This window comes from Barbus barbus (genome assembly GCF_936440315.1).
Source record: "Barbus barbus genome assembly, chromosome: 9".
NCBI lineage: Eukaryota > Metazoa > Chordata > Actinopteri > Cypriniformes > Cyprinidae > Barbus > Barbus barbus.
Window position 1 is genome coordinate 24368324 of NC_136737.1, and position 15112 is coordinate 24383435.

General features: G+C 34.2%; 1 long non-coding RNA gene across 1 annotated transcript; it reads left to right on the forward strand.

Moving 5' to 3' along the window:
* Nucleotides 1-1575: 1575 nt before the first annotated feature.
* LOC306875176 lies at nucleotides 1576-4354 on the forward strand. Its single transcript, XR_013784717.1, has 5 exons — nucleotides 1576-1657; nucleotides 2169-2193; nucleotides 2496-2648; nucleotides 2838-2930; nucleotides 3493-4354. It is a non-coding gene; the product is annotated as an uncharacterized lncRNA (long non-coding RNA).
* The last annotated feature ends 10758 nt before the right edge of the window (nucleotides 4355-15112 follow it).

Below are 15112 nucleotides of genomic sequence, written 5' to 3' on the forward strand. Positions count from 1 at the left end.
TACGCATGCTATCTGGGAATTTGCTTTTCATGTTAGTCTCAAGTTACTGTATGTTAGCATAATGTTAAACTATCATCTCGCTAAAACACATATTAGCAACATGTTAAGTATTAACATCATGCTAGTCAGAATTTTCCTAAAATAAACTAACATCATGCTAAAATATGCTAATCATGTTCATGTAGTGAAAAACCATGCTATCATGATTGCAAGCAATGTGCTGATTGTGTTAAGTTAATGTTAACAACATGCTAATCATGTCAGCATGTTCCTGTTAAAAACTGTTCATGTTAACTTTTTTTTCTGCTCATTAATTGTGGAAACAAAAGTTTCTTCAAAAATATGAAGCAGCTCAACTGTTTTCAACATTGATAATAATCAGAAATTTTTCTTGAGCAGAAAATCAGCATATTAGAATGGTTTCTGAAGGATCATGTGACACTGTTGGAGTATACTGAAAGTTCAGCTTTGATCACAATTGAATTTTAAAATATACTACAAAAATGGAGCATTTCACAATAATATTGTGAAATATTACATTTAAAATATCCGATTTATTTTGATCAAATAAATGCAGCCTTGGTGAGCAGAAGAGACTTCTAAAGAAGTTAATACTTCTAAACTTTTGAATATCTAAGCTTAAATAATTTAATGCGTAAAGTTTATTATATGAGATGTCCAAATCCAATTTTGTTCCAGGACCAACACAAGATGGTAATCCACCAACATGTCCTATACTTGACAAAAACAATCCCCAATAGGTTCGTCAGGACCGTAACGTGTCAACTAAGGCCCATATGCTAGTGGTCCATCCAATCTCAAATGCCCTGACATTCAGGTGTCCGTAGGGAAAGGATAAATACCACAGAGCAAATATTTTATCAGAGGTTTAGCCGGCTGAACTGTAAACAGCATTCTCCTGTAACTAGCAGACAGTGATCTCTCTTAGCCTCATGTGGGTTAGCCATCAGACCTTTCAGCACGTAACATTATGATAAGGATCACTGCCTTCACAGGCGGTGCGAATTCTGTGAAAGGTGCATGGGGGGTTCTCTAAAGGTTGATGGATGAGTTATATATCCTACCTTTTAAGAATACAATGAACAGAGACTAGAGCTGGTAAAAATTATGCACCAATGTGTTAGCGGGGACTATGGACAAAAGTTCCTATACACACAATGGAAAATGTTAATTAGGGGAGAGCGGGGCACAATCTAACTCTTTTTAACTTTCTCAGTTTGTGCAAATCCACCGGGGCTTCAGATTTATCCAGAGTAATTTCACACTTTCACACATTTTACAGTGTATGTTTTTCTTTATTTACCCTCAAACGATGGAAGTGAAATGTGACAACATGCCCCGTACACTCTAAACCCGGATTTTGTGTTAATAAAACATTTTAAGTGGTCATTACTTGTGTTTTATTGTTCTTTAAAAAATGGTGTCATTACTAAATCAAATTAGCTGTTTGCACTATTCAGAAGAAAAAATTGAGTGTAATGATCATGTTAAGAAGAAACAACTCAGTAATTTACGTTTTTGTAAGGGAGGGGAGGGGCCTTAATTGCGTCAAGTCTTGACGTGAGCAGAGCGCTGCTTGATGAGTGTCTTCGGTTGGTGCACGTTTACCGCAGATTTTTGAAAGCAACGTGAAACGGTGAGTGTGTAAATCAGTTTTTATCTGTTGATATATTTCTGACAAAAGTGATAACCCAAAAATCCGGACCGATGTTGAACTCTAAAATGTTCACGTAGTGTTAATGTGTCAGTCAACGCTATTTTTTCCCTGTCGGTTCACAATCATATAAATTAGCTATTTCTGTCGAGTCACCGCTTATAACGTTATCTAGTGTTTCTCTGTGTATTCATAGTTTAGCTACAACGTGTGTTGTAGCTAAACTATTGGCATAAGTTTTATTTCTGTCGCTTCATATCAGCACGAGTCCGTGCACGTGCTTGTGGCTAACGCTCTCTTATATTTATATCTCTTTGGTAATAGTTAAAAAAAATCCTACTTAAAGTTTAACATGAGTGATAGTTTTTTAAAATATATAAATTAGTAATTTAACTGTTTAAAATCTGAGATCGCTAGCAGAAGTTAACAACTTTTACAGTAGAATTATATCTGCAGCTTTTTCCTAAACGTTTTCTTATGCTCTGTTTTACAGGTTCTTGTGAAGATGCAGTGGAAATGTAAGTTTTGTGAATTTGCATGTGACAAACGGGGTTACCTATTAAAACATGGAAGTTACAGCAGAACTGTTCCATTTCCTTGCCTACATCAAGATTGCTTGTGCACATTTAACTCTATTAATGCACTTAAAGTGCACCTGTCTAAGATTCACTTGAAAGCCCACGATACTTAACTGTGTGAAACTGGCCAAGTAACTATTCACTGTGAGTTATGTCATTTTTCTGTACCTTGTACAGAAGGGGATTTGTTCACTCACCTGCGCAATACACATTTAAAAGTTATATTTTCTCTTATTTTGCAGGTGTTCATGGAGTTCAGCAGGATTGTGGGAAAGAACCTCAAGCAGGAATTCTATGAAAGCATTGATCGACACAGTCTTCATCTAATTGAGATCTTTCGATCTAAGAGAGGGAATGTCGGACAGCTTTTGACACAGCTTTTACAACAAACCAAGGTTGGTCCATATCCATTAAACAAATTATTTTGTTTGTTTACAGTTCAATTATTGAAAATATCACAAGTGATACTATATTGGTTGTCTAATACAATTGTCCAACAAAATGCATTGTTGGTTCTGCTCTCTTCTAGAGCATTTCCTGTTCTAGCGATTTACTTTTTTTTTTTTTTTTTAACTACCCAACAGACTCAAGAGCCAACTGACATTAGATCACTGGTGCTCAGAGGGCTTCTGATTCTCTTTGGTGACAACCCCACAGACATCTTCAAAACATGCTTTGTAAGTAACTTTCTCAAAGGTTATCTTAAAGGACCATGTAAACATAATTATTTTATTAATAGTCCTTTTATTTGATAACACGTTTACACATAGCTTAAACCATTGAAACTTAGAGTAGCAAAAGCTCTTTCCAACCTCTCTCTAACATTATCATCATATACTCACCCTCATGTCAGTCAAAACCCATAAGACTTTTGTTTATCTTCAGAACACAATTTAAGGTATTTGTAATTAACCCTGCGACTTTCTGTCGCTATTTTAAAAGTCCAGATAAATTTAAAGGTTCATTAAATTGGCTTTATGTGACTTTGAATAGAGGGAAAGATACCCTTTAGGTTTTTTTTCCTTTTTTTATTATCTTAATTTCTTTGTTGAAGATACACAAGTCTTATGATTTTGGAATGACGTGAGGGAAAATGACAAAATGTTAATTTTTGGATGGACTAACCCTTTTGACGAAGTGTTACTAAAGCAGTCATAACCAATTCACACATTCTTTCATGTGTCTGTCATTACAAGGCTATTTGTTTAACATTATGTTGTTGATCCCCTCTGTTGGTAGGACTCTGATGATCAGTCATTCCACCACCTTGACCTTGGAATCCTCCTTGTTGAGCAAGAAGGTGTTGTGTGCCCATCTTCTCTTCACCTCAATCCAGCCTCAGTTAAGATCATCATTGAAGAAGTCGTGATGGAAGGCTTTAAAGACTTACCAAAAGCTGTGTGCATTCTCTTTGGGCTGGCATATGCACTGCATCTCAACTACCCCAAGTCGATGATGAACACATTCCAATTCATCCAGCAAGTTCTCCTCATGTTGGGCCACAGTGACTTAAAACCCAAGTTACAATCATTAAAAAATCAACTTACAATTTGATTATGATAAAGGAGTTGCAGGAAACTACCATCAGAAGCCATGGCAGTTTATTGTTCTCAAGATGCACAATGAATCTTTGAAGAGTTATCTTTTTCAGAATGTCCTGTCACTGCAGTAAGTGATCCAAAGTTTAGCCGTGTTCTGTGTTAAAAGTGTGTTTAAATCTGCAAATTGTTGCTCTATTAATATGAGTTAACGTGGTCAACTTAAGTTTAAAGTTTTAGAGGTTTGCCTCAGGTTTTAATGCATTTCAAGTCATTCACATGGATTATAGCATATTGTTGAATACTGTGTGTTCATGTTCCTCTAAAAAAATTATAATTGTTAACAAGCAAAAATGTTTGCTTGTGCAAAAAAATGTTACTTGTCTTTTGGTTGAAAAGTTGAGTACAACTTTTTGTCAACAATTAAATAAAAAAATGTTTTTACATGTTATTGTTTACTTCTTCTAAAGTAATTAATATTACAATAAGTATCATTTTTAAATTATAAGACATTACTTAAATATAACAATGATCACTACTAACAATTTATAAGACATATCCTCAAAAAAAATCATAATGTGAACTAATGATTTTTAGTAAAGATTACTAATGCAAACTTGATTTATCTGCTACACCCACTAAAGGTTCTATGTTAATACAACTTAAACTGTTTAGTTTCACCCTGTGTAAAAACTCAAATTGTTTCGTGCAACGGGTTTCCACGCAATTTTCTAGTAAAGTCAACTAATTCGGGTTAAGAGTGTAGGTGGGGTACATTGTAACATCTGTGGGGCACATTGTAACGACCATATGACAGCTTAAAGTATAACAGCTTAATTTATTTCATGCTAAGTATACTACAAATACATATATACTTAATAGCAATACCCTGCAATTGTACTAAACGGGCATACTTAAAGTCTGTTAAATTGGAACAACTAATTTTGTACTTAATACACTTTAATTGTGTGGAAGTAGTGCTCAAGTCCAACTAAAGAAATACTCAAATATATATGATTGTGCTAAAGTGGAACTATTGCAAGTACTGTATACTTCAGTTACACTTTATATATCTTGAAAAACCAATATTAAAAGATCATACAATCCTCATCAAAAGTGACATTAAAACACATTTTAAGTTTAATATCAAGAACTGTACATTGAGCACAAGTAATACTCCAAATAAAGTTTTATTATAATTTTATTAACATATTTACTGATATATCACTCAAGACTGATAACTGAAATATAATAGATTTGAAGTATACTTACTATGAAATAAATGTATTTTAAATATATTACTTTTAACCAGGGCAGCTCTATATGCTTAGCTTTTCTTACATAGTAAACTTGCTCGGTAGCGCACCCGGTACAGCATTTTTCTTGCAATGTGGAATGCAAGATGGAAATGTACGAATTCCATCAAAAAAGACTCATGATAAAAGCTCTTCTTAAAGAAAGCTAAAATGAATTGGTTACTTTAGCAAATTTATAGTTATCTCACGCCACTCGCTGGACATAAATCTACTAGATTTATCTATATTGTTTCACTGAAATATTGCCACAGGCATGTTTTCTATGAGCCTGGGTCGAAAACAAAATTGTATGTGGGGAAAAACATGAAATCATCTTTAAAAACAAGAAAGACTACGTCTTATCTCACATAAATTCTGCATGTTTTTTGCACTCACATTAATGTGGAAATCTAAGCATTTTCCATGCCCATTTATTAATCTTGTTTCAGAACATAGTCATTTCTTTAAAGAAATAGCTAAAATTATCTTTGTGCATGAGAGCTGAATTAAAGTGGAATACTTATGAAATGAGCATATTTTTCCATTTTATTTCATTTTAATCTGCATAATATATTTTAAATATATATCATATATGTGGAAATGCCACAACCATTAACCTGTTTTAGACTTATTTTATTTTAATTTTTTTTGTAACTAGTAACTTATTTAGAGACACTTGTGAAACCCACCTCACACAGACATAATGAAAATAAATGAACTGTGATGATCGTGTAAAATATGCCTCAAACAACAACAAAAAACAGTGGCATATTGCAATGTTTTAAGGTCTCTGAGATTCCGCAATATGCGAATTGGATGATATGTAACTGTATGTATATAAAAGCAAAAGAGTTATTGGATGTTGCAGTTTTGATATTTAAGAATTGTGGGAGAATACAGTTAGACAAAACATTGCTCTACAGGAAATGAATCATGTACATTTGAATACATACCGTCATGATTATTCCACATATTTGAACAGATATTGAATGCACCTCAGTTTTTATCAAGGAACAGGTTTCATAATCAAGCTGCTCGCAGTCTCAGTGCATTCACTGTACAGTCACACGAATCGCTTGATCTAATCTGCGTCCCCAGTTCTTGACTCGATTATGGAATATCGAAGGTCTAATCTGATTGATTGGTGATCCATCAATGTCAACGTCAGACACAGGACGCCACACTTATTTGAACGGACGGCAGGTTTCCTTGTAGGCCTCAATTTGGTTTGCGGATAAATAAATAAACACAACAACGCTTGTCTGGAAAAGAACAGATTGTCGAACAGCTGGTGCCAACGAGCAGAATAACAAAAGCATGTAACTGCTACGTAACAGAAAATGGTAAATACTCTTTGCTGTCCTGAAACCAACTCCCTCTTGTGCCAGTGTAGAAATTCACACCTAGGTCGGGCAAAGCTTATTAAAAACCATGAAAAGTCAGCAGTTTTGTCAATATTAGTAATGTCTTTTAGCTTTGAGGTCATTTTAATGCTAGTATTTCTTATGTTATTATGATATGTATTAATATTTTGAGTTAGCTTTTATTTTTAGGTTTTAGTACTTTTAGTACTTTATTTATTTTAAATATTTCTATTTAGCTTTAATTTTATCATTTATTTCAGTTTTAGTAAATTTAGCACTTCATATGACGTATTTCATATTAGTTAGATGCCAAGGTGATTGTCATGTAAATTTTAATTTTAATCTGATGCATGTTTTGTTATATCAGCTTTATTTCAGTTAATGAAAAATCTTAATATTTAACCTTTTAATTAACAATTTTAATACTGTAGTGTAGTACAAAAAGTTGATAAATGTATAGGCCAATGCAGTTATTCCTCCCATCCAAATCTATTTCTTTATTCATTAATTTTAACTTATTCAAAAATGCATAATTTCAATTAATATATTAAAATGACTTTAAAAAACCTTGCCATTAAAATTTATTTAGATTTTATTTTTTCTTTGTTGCTTTTTTTTTTTTTTTTTTTTGTGGGGGGGGGATACAGTCGAAAATGCATGTGTCCTGATATCATAATAAACAATAAAAAAAATGTCATAAATTTTGAAGAAAAAAATCTTTGAAAGACAATGTAATTTGGCATCTTTTTTATTTCTTTATTTTTTTTATAATTTTCGAATTGATTATTTACTCAGATTTGGCTGAAAACATTTTTGAAATAAGTCATGTGGTGCAACAAACATGTAGAAAAAAGGCGAATTATATCATAATGATCAGAATATCTTAGGATAAACAAGGTCAAGGTTAATACGTCTGTCATAAAGTGTGACGCATCAGATAATTTCAAAGCGAGTTTAGTTCAGGCTGTAAAATGCGACTCAGCACAAACGTAATTTATGATTTAATAATTATGAAAAAATTATGAAAAAACATTATTTAATATACATGTATTTGGAAGTAATAATTAAAATGTACACTCACATGTGTAGTACTCAATAAAAACTGCTTTTTAGTAATTCCAGGTGACATTTTACGTATAAATTTATATGGAAACTTCCCTAAATTGCATAAACCTTTTTCCAAAGAATAGATTTCTAAAAAAAAAAAGAACTCTTATTTGTCAGTATAAAAATTATCTTCACCCCATGATAATCATGAAGTGATTTCATGGAGTCTTTAAGTTTGCCACAATCATGTCAAATGCATTGGCTTAACCTTGCAAACCAGTTCACAAGCATTTTATCTACAAAAATTAATGAAATGTGTGATGGAGTTTAAGATCAAGGTATTTACCTGCTGCCCTGTCGTGGAGTTTTGCTTAATTACTCTAACACTGACGAACAGCAGTTATTCGCATCATAAATGCTGTCATATTGTTCATTTACTACCCGCCCGCATCCAAATTCATCGCTCTTGCTAGGGGCATAAAACAAATGAATATTGTGATTTTGCCAAAACCACCCACATAAACAACCTCGCAGGCCCCTCATGAAAGATTGTGTGGGGATCAAAAGCTCACGCACAAGTAAGATGGATTTTGGGATTTTCTTCATGGATACAGGCAATGAAAAGAGTTGGTGATTTGTTACTAGCTCATGCTTTTCAATGCAGATTACAGCGGCTCATGGGTGTCACTCGCCAAATCTCACTAGATAAGAACGGGCTGTTCACAGTTATGGGAAAGGAATGGACAATTAAGGCACAATTAAAGCAGTAATTAAAGGGTGAATATGGAGGGTTGACAATTTGAACAGCAACCCAAATATGTTTACTTTTTATCTCATAGTTATATGAAATGTAAAGCTAATGATGAAGAAACACACAAAGCACAAAGACCCAATAAAACTTAACATGCTTATGTATATACAGTGGGGATCGAAAGTTTGGGAACCCCTTGCAGAATCTGTGAAAATGTGGATAATTTTACCAAAATAAGAGATCATACAAAATGCATGTTATTTTTTTATTTAGTACTATCCTGAATAAGATATTGTCCATAAAATGTTTACATATAGTCCACAAGACAAAAAAATAGCTGAAATTATTAAAATAACCACATTCAAAAGTTTGTGAACCCTTGGTTCTTAATACTGTGTGTGGTTACCTGGATGATCTACGACTGTTTTCTTGTTTTGTGATGGTTGTTCATGAGTCCCTTGTTTGTTCTGAACAGTTAAACTGAGCACTGTTCTTCAGAAAAATCCTCCAGGTCCTGCAGAATCTTCAGTTTTCCAGCATCTTTTGCATATTTGAACCCTTTCCAGCAGTAACTGTTTGATTTTGAGATCCACCTTTTCACGCTGAGGATGATTGAGGGACTCAAACACAACAATTAAAAAAGGTTCAAACATTCACTGATGCTCCTGAAGGAAACACGATGCATTAAGAGCCGGGGGGTGAAAACTTTTTGAATTTGAAGATCAAGGTAAATTGTACTTCATTTGTCTTCCAGGAAACATGCAAGTATATTCTGTCGCGTCAGAAGTGCAGTACTAAATGGAAAAATATGATATTTCAACAAAATAAGAAAAATTTGGACATCTTCATCCTGTTCAAAAGTTTTCACCCCCCCGGCTCTTAATGCATCAGTTGAACTGTTCAGAACAAACAAGGGACTCATGAACAACCATCACAAAACAAAAACACAGTCGTAGATCATCCAGGTAACCACACACAGTATTAAGAACCAAGGGTTCCCAAACTTTTGAATGTGGTTATTTTAATAATTTCAGCAATTTTTTTGTCTTGTGGACTATATGTAAACATCTTTTATGGAAAATATCTTACTCAGGACAGTACTAAATAAAAAATAACATGCATTTTGTATGATCTCTCTTATTTTGGTAAAATTATCTACATTTTCACAATTATGCAATTAGACCCTCAGAATGATATATAGTTTGTCAAGATTAACTTTGTCCCGTTTCATTTATTCTATTAGAAAACAATGACACATGCAAACAAAGAGCGTTCAGTGCGACGTCGCTCTGGTGAACGTTAACAGGTTAAAAGAGTCTATGGCTTGAGGAGCCCTTAGGTTTTTTGGAAGGGAATTCCAAAGACGCGGTGCGGCTGAGCAGAAGGCTCGATCCCCCATAGTGCGGAGCTTAGTTCTGGGTGGTTGAAGAAGGGCTTCGTTTCCAGAGCGGAGGTTGCGTGAAGAGTTTTGTTTTGTGAGTAGTTACTTTAAGTGGGGGGGTGCGTTGCTGTGAATGCATTGATGGGTAAGTAGGATGATTTTATAGTTAATCCTGTAAGCCAGTGGAGTGAGTGAAGGATGGCAGTGATATGGTCATATTTCCTTATCCTCATTAGGATCCTTGCAGCACTGTTCTGAATGTATTGTAGTTTTTGAAGGCTTTTGCCAGGAATCCCAAGGAGGAGAGCATTACTGTAGTCCAGCCTCGAGGATATAAAAGCATGGACGAGTTTTTCAGCATCTGACAGACCAAGTGTGGGACGGAGTTTGGCAATATTCCTTAGGTGATAGAAGGAGGTCTTACACAGATGTTTTATGTGGGCGTCAAATGTGAGTTGAGCATCAAATCTTACGCCCAGGTTGGTGACTGTCGATGATAGTATTTCATGGATGAAATTATAAGTGCCACCATACATGCTGAATCTCCTCGTTTCATTCATTTGGAGATGCATTATATCACATGCGCTTTGGATTTGATTTTAATGATGGTGTTTTTGGAAGGCTTTCTGACATCTACCCTTTACTGTGAGTAACCTGCAACCATTAACCCCGCTATCTCCATCACACTTCCAGAAGAAAAGCTTTTGTTTGATGTGCTCATGAATGATTTATACCTATAAAGTTCTTCCTTTTAACAAGATCATGTGGGCTGTTAGGCTAGGTTTATTTTCCTGAGACCAGATTTACCGCTAAGCGTCCTCCGGAGAACGTCACCATCTTTTGAAACGGATTACTGAATTATTCAGCATTTTGCTCATGTGACACTTGTTTCCAGCAGTTCTGAAATATTAATACACACTATTTTGTACAATAATACTGATGACAGGTACAACAATGTGTTTTATTCCATTTTTTTTCCCTCAGACACAAATAATTAAGAAACCCATTTTACAGCATTTTAACAAATAGTTTATTTCTAAAACACTTTAACTCTCTTATAGATTAGATTATTTAGTAAAGCCTAATTATTACATACATCAGTCAGGGTTGCCAGGTTTTCACAGAAAATCCCGCCTAATTGTTACTCAAAACTAGCCCAATTAATTGCTTTTCAGGGGAGATCGCCTGGTAAAAATCGTATCCTGGGGTGTAAAATACAAATTTTTGCTGGGGTTCCCCTGCTAAAAGTCGCATTCCAGGGGCTAAATATCAAATTATTGGGGTCGCTTCAACGCGCGGACATGAAAAACATCCAGCGGAAAGAGTGTTAAGCTAGCCCAATTCCGCAAACTTCGCGACACAGACACCAGTGTTGAAATCCCATTGAAAAAAGTCCTTCGAATGAACGGATTCTCTAAATGAATCGGACTTCGTGCTACTTCACATGAGACAAATCATTTAGGTGAGTGCGTTTTCATTCTTACCTCAGTTCACGTCATTGGAAAGCTGTTTTCAGACCTGTCATGAACACGAATAGAGCTGAATTATATGACACTTTATTTTTACTGCAAGAGTTCCGGTGTCCACCATTTCAATTTACTTTAGCAGTACAAAAACAAACACATAACGTTACGCTGCTTGATATTCCAAACTGGTATTTGTTATATTATTTTATTGTATTAATGTAATATTAAGCACTGGTTTGTGGTGGAAATAGTTTTACTTTTTGCTGTTTTTCTAGTTATTTATTTGCCTATGACTGCGTCTCATTTTGGAGGCTGCGTCAGTTGATAAACCCAAAGTTTCACACTTACGCACAAAATAGCTTGCTTCTGCTTCGAAAATAAGGTGGATGTCTACATGATTTCAGGCTATTAGCTTTTCAATGTTACTCTGTTTATAGCATCGTGAGCCATGATTGAGCGAGGGCCATTCATTACACAATATATCTTGTAAACTGGATTACTGAAATGTCTGTGGTAGTTTAATAAAGCCATGAAGCAGAATTCTGGCACTGAGAACCATATCGCAAAGTTAACCCAAAAACGAAAATGCTGTATTTTATTTAAAGAATGCTCTTTTTTTTCTGTAGATTATTTAAAGAATCTTTATGTAGTGACAACAGCTTTGAAATAAATACCTACATAAATCATTATTTGAAGGGAAACTATATTGTTTTATGTAAGCATAATCTCAGTGTCTCAATACTCTGAGAAACTGTTTGATAGTTTTTCAGGCCCAATAAGCCATTTTGCTTCCACAAAACGCCCATTTGTAACGGTTTTTAAATTGTTTTATTTCTGTCTTTCAGACTGCTAAATGTATGAAATAAACAAAAGCAGGCAATACACTGCTTTATTTGCCACACTCGCAGAGCACCTGCTAATGGACTGTGTTTGGTGTAAAAGAGGGATGTCCTTGTTTTGGGATTGGGTTTCTCAAGGGTTTCCCCAGGTCCTCATCAGCAGCAGTAGGACTTGAATTGGTTACCTGCTGTTTCCTGTCAGCAGCTGAGCTGTGTTAAAGAGGTCCAAAGTGATGAATGATTCCACACTGGCTAGTAAAAGCAATCTTTCTCATCCAGCGCTTATTAAACTGGGAGGCCGGCATGTTTGTCTCGTGGGTGAAACTGACTGTCCAGGAAAATAAAATTCATTGAGACTCTGAGCATGTGCTGCCAGATGAACTGCAAGACATCTGACTTTCCTCAACAAATATTGATATGAGCAATTATTTGAGACTTACTTAATAGGTGTATCTTCTAATTAATTTGATAACATGATTTGTTTTTTAATCAATTGAAACCCCTAGTTAATTCCATGTCATATTTTAAGCTTAATTGTTCTAACTGTCATGGGACGAAAAACTGAGGCAAATTGAAAACGTTTTTCCTTTTCAAATTAGTTTCACATAATCTCATATGTTAGAATTCAAGTACCTTTAGCTAAATAAATTCGTAAATATCTGTGTGTAAACAAATGTGTGTATAAGTGTGTTACTGCATTAAATAAAATATTATATAACACTTTATTTATTGAATGCAGTCACATTCATACTGTCCATTTTATTTATTTATTTTTGTTTATTTTTATTTACATTGAGACATTAAATAATTAGGAGTTTCACCGGATAAAAAAAATAAATTAATTAATTACAAGATACAGTTTAGCTAGTCAAATGTAGATCAATTATACATTTATGTGTTTGTTTATTTTAAATAAATAAACAATCATATTTTTGTTCTTAGTGAAGCTCCTTTAAACACAAGCAAACAAATAAATAAACTGTATAATTGTTTTATATATGCATTTTATGAATGATCAAATGGAATTTTATAAAGACTGACAGTATGGAAAGTAAAGAGTACACTAGGAAAAGATACACAATAAATATTTATTTAATTATTTGTTTGCTTGCTTGCTAATCACCTGGATCAAAATGACATTGCTTACTCAAACCAAATTTGTATTTCTTAAAATACAAGGTAATGTTGTTATATATGAATGTTTTCTTTAACATTTTGAGATTAAACTTTTATTTCATATATTATATCTATCTATCTATCTATCTATCTATCTATCTATCTATCTATCTATCTATCTATCTATCTAATGATAGGAACATAAAAATGTAGAAGTAGTAAAATTATTATTATTAAGGGCAATGACATTCGTACATTAAACATGAGCGTAATAGCATGGGGGGGGGGGGCACTTTTTTTTATCAGCTGCAATTCAATTAAACCTCACAAAGCTCATCTGGTGCTTTTTTACTTGAACTCATTTGTCCAAAAAAAACAAAAAACACCCTGAAGAACAGAACTGAGCTCAGGCTGCTCGAGGAAGACTGCGGTGCTTTCGTTCTCGATGTCCCCATTCCTCTCCTAAGACACTTTTGGCTTGGCTCTGTGCTATCTAACAATACTCAAAGAACTAAATTATCCTGTTACAGTTGTGAGCAATAGGGTGCCCGCTGGAGCGCCGCCAGCAAACTAACTAGCTAATAAATAGAAAAGGGGCCTGGCAGCGTTGTGATGGGGACCCTAAAACAGGTTTTCTTGATTAATTATGCTAATACATTATGCTGTAGTTAACTGTCATGATGCTGATCAGACGTCTCCTCATTCATGTTGATAACAGTTTAATTAAATTAGCACTTGAGGAGGATCTCCAGTCCAAGCAGCCTCTGGGTCACAGTTATGGATGTATTTTCTACCTCAGCAATGATAAATGTTTGAGTTGGATACGGATACCTGTGGGAAGTGTCAATATGTAATTTTATCCAGGCGTATGTAATTTGTATTACCATGCTAATCTTGAAGGATGGCGGTTATTATTATTTTCTACAGTTTTGCTTAATTTCCAAACCTAAGGTGGCAGTAATATGGCATCTGCGGCTATAGATCACGCTATGCTATCATCGACTTGTGGCTTATTGATAATTTAAGGTAAGGAATAATTAATTCATGCCTTATAAATATCTGAGTATGTCACTGTATTATGAATAAATGAAATCCATATCTTACAGGGAGTTTGTGATCAGCCATTTTGGATTAAAGTCGCATTAAATATTAAATCTTGTAAGTATTAAGGCAGTATGCTTTTGCTAGAAGTGTACATTGTGATGTCCAAAGTCTCTATTTAAAGACACTGCGATGCATTATCCTTTATGAGGGGTGTGGGGGTCGTTGACTGCAAAGTGCATTTTTTACATTGTGTGGCCATTACGGGGAACTATTTTCATCTGATTATATGTTGTGCAATATGTAGAAGCTGTTAAGTAATGGGCATTAACAGCTAAATGGTTTGTATCTGATGTCTGTTTATTTTACATTGTTTGCTAAAGCATCATTGTTAATGTTCTTCATACTTGGTGTCAGTTCACCCAGAAATGAAATTCTGTCATCTTTTACTCACCCTCATTTTGGTCCAAATCTGTACGAATTTCTTTCACGTGCTCAACACAAAATAAGATATTCTGAAGAATGCTAGTAGTTGTTAGCCATTGACTTTCATAGTGGTTTTTTTTCATTACTATGGAAATCAATAGCCGTTGATTAACCAAATAACCAAATACCGTTGATTTGTTTGGTTTCTAACATTCTTCAGAATATCTTATGTATTCTGCTAGGGCTGGGCGATGAATCAATAATGTTGGCTTTAAACTTGAAATAAATAAAGATTTGACATGTATCGTGATAATTGTCGATATCGACTGACCTAAAAAAAATAAATAAAATTCTGATAGTTTTTTTTGGCCATATCTCCCAGCCCATTTTTTTTTTAATATAATCTAAATAATTTTACATTTAAATTTATGGTAAAATATTGCATTGAACTTCAAAATTACCAGTTACTTGTTATAAACTTTTATTTTTTTCCTTCCAATAGCTATTTTGCTACTTTACCGTGCTATATACTGTTTTAACAATTGGACTGACTGTAGTCTTTCAGTAATCTGTTGTTTTTGATGTATCCAACACT